The sequence below is a fragment of the Gavialis gangeticus genome, unplaced genomic scaffold, assembly GCF_001723915.1.
Source record: "Gavialis gangeticus isolate Ggan-Ray unplaced genomic scaffold, GavGan_comp1, whole genome shotgun sequence".
NCBI classification, from domain to species: Eukaryota; Metazoa; Chordata; order Crocodylia; family Gavialidae; genus Gavialis; species Gavialis gangeticus.
In genome coordinates, this window is record NW_017728998.1 from 32,373,343 (window position 1) to 32,382,359 (window position 9,017).

At 39.5% G+C, this 9,017-nt stretch overlaps 1 protein-coding gene across 1 annotated transcript in view; it reads left to right on the top strand.

Moving 5' to 3' along the window:
* Window positions 1–9,017, top strand: part of NKD1 (naked cuticle homolog 1) — a 202,622-nt gene that overhangs the window by 1,374 nt on the left and 192,231 nt on the right.

A 9,017-nucleotide genomic window follows, 5' to 3' on the forward strand; every position in this document is an offset into this window, starting at 1 on the left:
CCGGGGCCCGCGGCGCGGCGGGGGCCGGGCACCGCGCTCCGCTCCTCGCGCCGGGCGCGTTTTCTTCTCGGAGACTTTTTGAACTTGTCGCTTGTCACCTCTGCGGCATATGCCGGGGGGGGGGAGCTGCTTTCCCCCTCCCCGAGTGCCTCCCCGTGCGGTTGGGGCGGGGGGCGGGCTCTTGAAACGGAGGGGAAAGATGGGAGGCCGGAGGAGCTGCTCGCTGGAGTTCCCTGCAGGCTTTTGGGATCAAGCCCTCCGAGCTGAGCGAGTGGAAAAGTAACCTGATTGATGGGCAGCCGGGAATCTCTGCTTCCCAGGGCAGGAATGCGGTGCCTGAACACACAGGCAGGGCAGTCATCCAACCTGGAAACTTCTCTGCTAGTCCCTTCATTGTCAGTGCTGCAATCCCGCCTGCCCTCTGCACTTCGTCTTCCCTCCTACTGAGACCCCAGACTCGCAAATGGATGAGAGGCTTTTGGGGGGCTCTTAAAAAAACCTTCTCTCGGGAGATGCTATAGAAATGCAAGGTGGTAGCAGTTTGTTATCGATGGGCAAACTCTCTGTCATTGTTGGTTGAAGTGTTTTAAATTTGGTTGTTTCCCCCCTCCCCCCCAGCAGAAAATGTGTTAAAAGAGCAGTCAGTGGGAGAAATTCATGTTTGCATGATGTATGTATGAAAATACGAAATTCTAGTCTTCATCATTCACGTGTTTCCCCCCCCTTCTCTGAATCAGGATTTTGATGTGTGCATGTTCTGCCCCTCATACATGTATCTCTGTAGGAAATAATTTCAGCAAACTTAATAGATAAGAATAACATGAGTTTAAAGTACAAGGAAAAAAGATCAAAAAGTCTAAGTTTTGTGAATCTCAGAGACTTATGGGATTTTTAAGGTTTTCTTATCTCTGAGTATATTAGGAAAAAATAGTTTTTTCTTACTCACTGTAAGAGCCTAGCAGTTAATTAAATATTCCATCCATTTTACTTAATTTGAAGTGTACTTGAAAACCTCTGTTTCAAAAGAGGGTGTTGACTCTTAATGTAATTTGGTGCAGAACAGTTCAAAATAATGGTGACTTAGTGCATTTATGGCCCTACTTCCTGTTAATTGATGTAGACTTATTAGCATTTTCCTTTAGTGAAGCTGTGACGGTATATTCAAGTTCCTTTAAAATATGAACTTTTTGTAATATGGAAAGATATATTTCTAATCCTACATTAGAAACAGATGTGCCATATGTAAGTCCTTATGACAAAGATTGTGGAGTCACAATTAAGGTTGCAATACCATTTCTTTTCTAGGACCTCTCTTTTGATCCCCTAATATTACTGCATAAGAAATAAAGTGGATTGCATCTTAACATCTTAGCTATTCGTTTGCCAATAGATGTGGATGTGACTAATAGTCACTTGCGCCAAGAGTCAATCAAATGGAATGCCAAGTAACAATTGTCCTACACACTTGAATCAACCAATGCCTGTTTTCTCTTTGGTTTAAAATCCCTATAAACATGATTCAGTAAGCTTACAAGCCTCTATGGAATAGCACTATTTTATTGTGTCATTGTTGAAAGTTTGTTTTTTTCCTTAAAAGTTATTTTACTAAAAATTAGATCTCAACTGCCTTTCTGATTTATACTAGAAATAGATGAAATAAAGAATCTTATTTGAATTCAGGGAAAGGTCCAGCTGAGTTTACTTCAGAAAAGTATTGACATTAGGAATATTTTGATGCACTATTGAACTTTATCTCATGGAGTCCTCCTGCTGCTGATGCAATCAGCATGAGGCCTAATTCTGTGAAAATCTGCCCACTCGTGAGAACTTTTGATGGGAGGTGAATGTTCAGTAACGTGAGACCTTTGTTCTTGCTCTCAAGTTTTGAATTGTCCTGGTTGGAACTTGTTTCTGATAGAGAAATGTGACTTACTGCTACATACAGATCAGGAATCAGTTGTTGTGCAGTCTGTTTTCTTCAGAACAGGACTACTAAAATGGTCTGCTTAACTTACGCCTCCCAAGGAAGTTGACACTGCGGTACATAGGGATTATTGCCGCTAGTTTGGAGTAACAAGGAATGAATGACTAACATATTAAAAAACATAGTTTAGTGTGTGCACTTAAAATATTATTGAATTTACATGGATGAGTCTTGTAAACCAGTTGGGGGGGGAATATTTGTGTAAATTGATTCTTGGGAGTGTTTGACAGAAGCATGCTTAAAGAATGCAAGGGCTGTATTAGGACTGAACTATAAGTTTGAGTTTCCTGGTTGGAGCAAGCTTTGCTCAGCTGATTTTCCCCAACATTCACAAGGAGAAAACTAACTAATATTTAACTATTGTCAGATGCATCCATCATCTGAGGAGGATCTCATAGTAGCAAATTGTTGTTGGGTGACGGCACAAACCAGGGTAAAGGGAATGCGTTTGAAATATGCACTTTCGGTGTGTAAACAACCTTCTGTTCCGGGATAAGAGCTCTGATCTCATTAAACCATTGACACGGGCCCAGCAGGGGCTGCTGTGCTCTAAATGTTTTAATTACTGTGTAGGCTGGGGGTTGAATTGCAGCCCTCCTGTTCCACATGACTCTGAATTATAGAAAAAAAAAAGGAATTTTGTGGCATCCATGAAAAGTATGAAGGCCTGAATTATCTTCTATTTTTAATGCTAATTGAAGCCACTAGGGCTGTAAATCACAAAAGCCTCTTAGGGCAGGGGAATAGTTTTTATTGCTACTTTATGAATGAATTAACTTGTGGCTGGAAAAAAAAGAGGGAAGTTTCCTGTCATTGTGTGGATGAGCCTTCATTAGTTTTCATTTATTTAGCGTGTTTAGTTACAAAGTATTTCTGCAGACCAACTTTATTTGCAAAACATAAAAAATAATTAAATGAATGGAGAAGCTGCTCTGCACTAGAGGGGATGGTTTCAAGTATAGGATTTGCTTAATTCAATTTACTCTTATCTTCAGAGCTGTAACAGATGTTGCTAGTTTTTTTGTTTTACTTGTGTGGCTCGTTGATATTAGAGTTTGGAGTTGAAAATTGTCATTTTTAACTAAACAACAATGGATTCATGCTGAACCAAGTTGAGAGAGATCACTTTGGAAAACTACAACTAGGTAGAACTTTAGTTTTCTAGCTACATTGTAACAGTCTTATACTGCTCATAATCCTAATATTCATCCTTATTGACGTTCATGAGCTGCCCATCCTGACTGGGATGAGTAGAGTATTAAATAGTGAGCAACATTATTGGTTCTAAGATTGGGACATGTTCTCTGTATGTTCTCTGCCTGTAACTTCCATTGACATTAATGGGCACTTCATACATTGTTTGAGAAGAGAATAGACCACAGAGTGTCATCTTCCAAACTCTTCATTTCTGTTAAAAACAGTCCATTTAATGGTGTATTTATGGTTCAATAGCTATGTATCTTAGATGCAAAAGCATACATGTGAATAGTTTTAAGCTTCCCTGGATCCTAATATAATGAAAAAAACCAAAATTACCTGTTCATGTTTCATGGCTCAGTAAGTCTTGAAGGCCATTAAAATGGTATTTTTAATTAAAAAGCTGAATTTTAAACATTGCTCTTTGTAATATTTTTTGGTCATCCTAGGCATAGAACTGTATTAAAAGGTTGTCCTTTTATAGTCACAGTAGCAGTAAGTTGAACAATTTGTATGGATGCCATATTGCTGTATAACTGCTTAAAATGATATTCACTTTTATAACTTTCATATTTTCAAGTATGTGCATAGTCTTAGCTCATGGATTGGCTTTTTATAAAAAAAAATATTGCATTGACTTACTGATCCCTGGTTAAAGTGAAGAGTGCATATGTATGTTCTAGATATTAGTAGGGTTTGAAAATTGTATTAAGTTTGTGTGCATCAGGTGTAGTAGAACAAAATAAAATCTTCCAAATGTTGCATTTAAAGAGACAGAAGGGAAAAAGCTGTGAGTGCTTTTGAAATTTTGGTGCCCACAAACCAAGATAATTTAATTAGTGGTGCACTTAGTACATCTTGACAGCTCTGGTTTGGGAAAATTATGATATGAACATTAACAATCAAAGAGTCTCTGAAAGTATTAGTGCCATGGTGATGAGATTAGTCAATTGGCCAATACTGTAGCAGAATCCTGGATTCCAAGGGAATTATCCTTGAATGATACCAGTTGGTACAATTAAAAGCCACAATACAGTTGCCATATGGAAAGTGTTAGACGTCCTTACATGGTTTCAAAGCTGTGTGCTGGAGGTTAAATTGACATATGAAGAAAAGCATAAATTAAATATTTTGTGTTATGAAATTAAAAAGTTGACTGCTCAAGCCATATGGAGGAGGTGGCTGGGAGATGATCTGCATTTCATCTGAGCTTGTTTCAAAGATACTTTAGATTTCATGTGGTGCGTTGTTAATTTGGGATGTTGATTGGAAAGCTGAATGGCCCATGAAGTCTCTGCAAATAAACCTTGTTAAAACAATTGACTTGATCACTTTAAACAAAAAAAATGAAAGATAGAATTACTGAAATTGATGCTTAGGATGATGAAACAGACTCCATATAGTAGTGGAGGGATTTCTAAAGCTAAGAGACTAGGGGCGCTTCCTGAGCCTGATGTATTTGTACCCAAAAGCTTGCAAAGAAGGATTTTTCCAATTATTTGAGTCAGTCTAATAAAAGGTATTGGAGTTATCAAAAAAACCCTTGTCTGCCAAGGGACAGTTCTGTCATTTGGGCTTTCCAAATGCTGATAGCACCTCCTGACCTCCTACAGCCCTTATTCTCATGAAAGAGAGAGGCTCTTTTACAGACTACATTCCCTTCTGCTGTAAATTAGGAAGAAATGTAACAATGATATGTGTTGTATTCTCTAATGACTTAAATATAAATAATTTCTTCCAGATTTGTACACTAAAGCCTTGCTTACAGCAAGGATGAGAACTTTGGTGCACATGATACTGGACATATGGAAATGTTCTTTACACTAGAGTTCATTAACAGAAGGTTCCTCTGTAGGTTTTTGTGAGATGTATAATAAGACCCAGGAGGAACAAAGTAAGTGGATATTTCTAGGCACCCCTCAGAAGATGATCTTGGTTGACTTTTATGGTTTCTTTTGAATTGGGTAAAGAACAGAGGAAAGAGCAGTCACTTGAGTATTGAAACTCTGTAAGGGCTTTTCTGAAGGAGGGGAAATATTGTTCAGTGATGATTTTTAAAACAAAATGGAATGCACACTCGGCACACCTCCCATCGCTACAGCTGTTGGCCTTTATAGCAATTCTTGCGGATGGGTTATGCTTCCTGAATGTTAGCATCAAAATCTGGTAGAAAAGTAAATGGCAAATGTTGAAATGTTTGGAGTGATTCTTTGTAATAAATAGCCTCCCCACCCCCCATTTCATATGAAGCATACACATAACTTTGAAAATTCAGACTGAGAGTCTCAGACTTTGTGATATATGTTAAAAAACAGGTCTACTTTGAAGAGTGACTATGTAAATAAAAACAATATCTTCTAATTCCAGTAAACCTTCTCTGTGTGTATCCAGTTGTAACTGCAAAACTCAGTACCCAAAATAAGTTCTTTATTGCTCTTTTAGTTCTGCGGAGCCAACATAGCTATGGGAGACTGAGTTGGATTCAGTTGCATTCCAGCATCTGCAGAACTATTAACCAAATTCCATTGGCAAAGTCTTCATTGCGCTTGTTTTTTGAGCCAGTGGGGGCTGTCAAACTAATGCAACTTCTCACACCGTTTATTTATTATTGGTGGTGGTCCATTGTGTGCCAAACTGTGCTGAAAGGTCCAGCGTAGGTACAGGTACAACTAGCATTGTGTAATCTCAAGTTGAGCGCTTATCTAAAAAGGGAATTGACCAGCATATGTTCTAAACTAGCTGTACTGCTCTGTTTGCTGTTGTAGACAGTCAATTGCTATCCCTGGTTGACTATACCAACACTAAAATAATGGCACTGAAAAATTCTGGGTTAAAAATGCTTCAGATACCAGGTTGAGTTTATAGGGGCTGCAGCTATAATAGGATCCATCTACTCTTTTTTTTTTTTTAGTGGTGCAGGTTTGACTTGGGGTCATGGAGACGGAGGGTTCATAGAACTTCAGACTCGTTCCAAGATAGAAATGGCATTTTTGATGGTATTAGTGCATCTTCCTCTTTCAGTATGGAAAGCTGGTAACAGTTGATCCTTTTTACCTTTTTTTAGTAAAGTAGAAGCTGTAGTAACTGGCATGAGTGGGGAATGTGGCATGCCGGTTATATAAAAATCCCGGTTACCTGAGGCAGGGGTTTTCAGGCAGATGCAGAGCAAGGGAGAGACGGGGTGTCTGCCGTTGCCATGTGCAAGCTTCTTCTCCTGCCCCCCGCCATGTCCAGCCAGCTAGCCGTAAATTTTTTCCCCCCTCATTTCCTATTCTGCTGATCAGTATAACCTTGAAGATGTCAACAAAGAGGCACCATCATGGCTTCTAATCGATGGCAGCAGGTCCCCATTACAGTCTTCCAGTGTGTCCATAGATGACTGAGGCCAGTCTGAGATCTGCATGTTTGACTTCAGATGTAGCAAATGGTTCTGGGAGGAAGGAGTAGATTCTGGTGATGTCAGATCATAGATGGGAAAGACCTATCTGCCTCTATTGTAAGGCGAGTTTGCTCACAATGATTGATGCCTTGTTGTACATCATGATGCTGTTGGGGGCGCTTCAGTGCTTGAGTCTCTCAGGTTTTGATGTTAACATTTCATTTAGTCGGACTGGCCTTCAAGGTGTCCTTGAATCTCTTCTTTTGTTTACCTTTGGAGCAGAGACCATCAGTGAATTGGGGGTATAAGACCTATTTTGGGAGTAAGTTGTCAGACATCTTTCTGATGTGGTCTGTCTAATGGTACTGGTGCCATATAAACATGGCTTCAATGCTAGTAGGGTTTGTTTGTGCCAGAACATTGGCATTTATTCTTCTGATCTGCCCTGTCCAGGGTCCATCCTCAGCTGTGTCTAATCCACGAGGCTTCAATAGAAGGTAGAAAAAACTTAATAGAATAAATCTGCCCAGTTCTGTACTGATGGAAAAAAAACCCCTTCCTGACTCTTAGAGGCAGTTGGCTGAAGCCCTGAAAAGATTTAGTTCTTGTCATTGTCTTAATGCAGAGTGGCATGGACCATGAGCATGTTGAGGGTAGTGCAAGGTTAATCATCTTTGACAAGAAGAGTTAGCTTTCAGACCATTATGAACCAGGCCAGGATCTAGGAGTCTCACTTTCATGGGGAACCAATTTTATTATTTCATTGAGCCTATCAGACTTTTATTTGGTTGTAGCTGGCTTTGGCTTTAAACCCAGTCACTGAAGGCACTGACCTACTGTGTCACATCAGTGAAAATACCTTCTGAACCTATGATTCTTCACTGGAGCATGGGGAGGGGATGATTTTATTCTGTGGAGAATTTAATTTATAAGACTTCTAAAGTGCCTGGATTTTTTGTCAAGTAACCTTGGGCTTCAGTTTAGCAAATGTATGCAGCACATGTCATTTTGGATCAGAGCTGGGTTGGTATGTGGTCAGAACAGTCAGTCTGCTGTCCATCCCTGTGAAATACTTTGTGTTTTGTGATTATGGTGGAATTTAATGCATTTGGGGATATTGCAGTGGCAGCTTTAAAGGATTAAGTATATTGAGGTTCCCATTAAAATATAACTCTGTGATTCAAGATGTGTGGAAGAAAGTCATTCATGGGTGTTTGATCTTGGGGTACTGCCACACATGCTGTGAGGTATAAAATAAGGGGATAGGCTCAGTAGGGAAGTGACAGTACAAAGTGCTGTCTTGCAGGAGGAATGGGATTTGGGAGCACACTTGGATCTTTTGATCCCCAGTCTGATGCGAATGATGTATGGTACTGAGGTGACAGATTTATCTTGGGGGAGGAAGACCGATGGAGGGGTGTGTTGCGGTGCCCTTGGAGGTACTTTGCTGTTTGATTCTCCACAGAGACATTGGTGGAAGTCGGTTACTTTTTGTGCTGCCTAAAAATATTTTATAATTCCATAAGGGTTAATTACACAAGAGACAAGTAAAGAGGAAAGTGGTTGTAAAACTGTGTTTATGCAGAGGTACCATAGAACACAGTGCCCGATCCTGCAATCCCTTGGCTTGGAAAAACTCTCACTAAACTTCAGTGAGCAAAGTTCACTAACTTCTTTCCTGACCAAAGAAAGCAGTGTCCCAGGCTCACCAAATAAAAGGCAGTTGCTGGATTGCAAAAGATGTTGTGGTTAAGTTTGTGTCCATGTTTCCGCTATAAATCTCTTTCTTTTTTAAAACAATAAATAATCATTTTGTTTGTGAACTTTCCAAGTTTCTCTCCCTGTTCACATAGTGTACGTGTGTGTAGACTCCAGGCACTCTTTTCCCCTAAAAGAGAGAACATCACAGTCTAGCAAATGGAATATCTATCATTCCAGCTGAGCAAGGTCTAAGGCAATAACCCAAAATATCCTGGAAGAAATTCTGAAAAGCATTGAAGAAATCAATCGTGTAATCCTAGAGGAAGGTCTTTGATGTAATCCTGGTAAGTTTATACTGGGAGCCTGTCTATTTCTTTATGGTCAGCTTTAGACTTTCTATATGGAAAGTGGATCAAACAATTTTATGTGCTTGTGCTTTAAAAAAAGAAGTTTGATAGTTTTCTAAAGTATACACACCGTTTAAATGCAGACTGTGGCTTTTAGCTTACAACCAGGTAGGGACAAAAACCTTTTCAAAACAAGTATTTACAGAAAAATAAATAATACCTTGATATTTTTCCCATGGAAAAACTGCCTTGTTTAGTCATGCTGAATATTTAATTTTACTTTGAGGGTAAACCTTACAGGTTATCTCAGTTTAAGCCATTTTTTATTTATGTAAAGGGTATGTACAGGGTTTTGTTTCTAATATGGATGTGTGTGTGTGTGTGTGTGTGTGTGTGTGTGTGTGTGTGT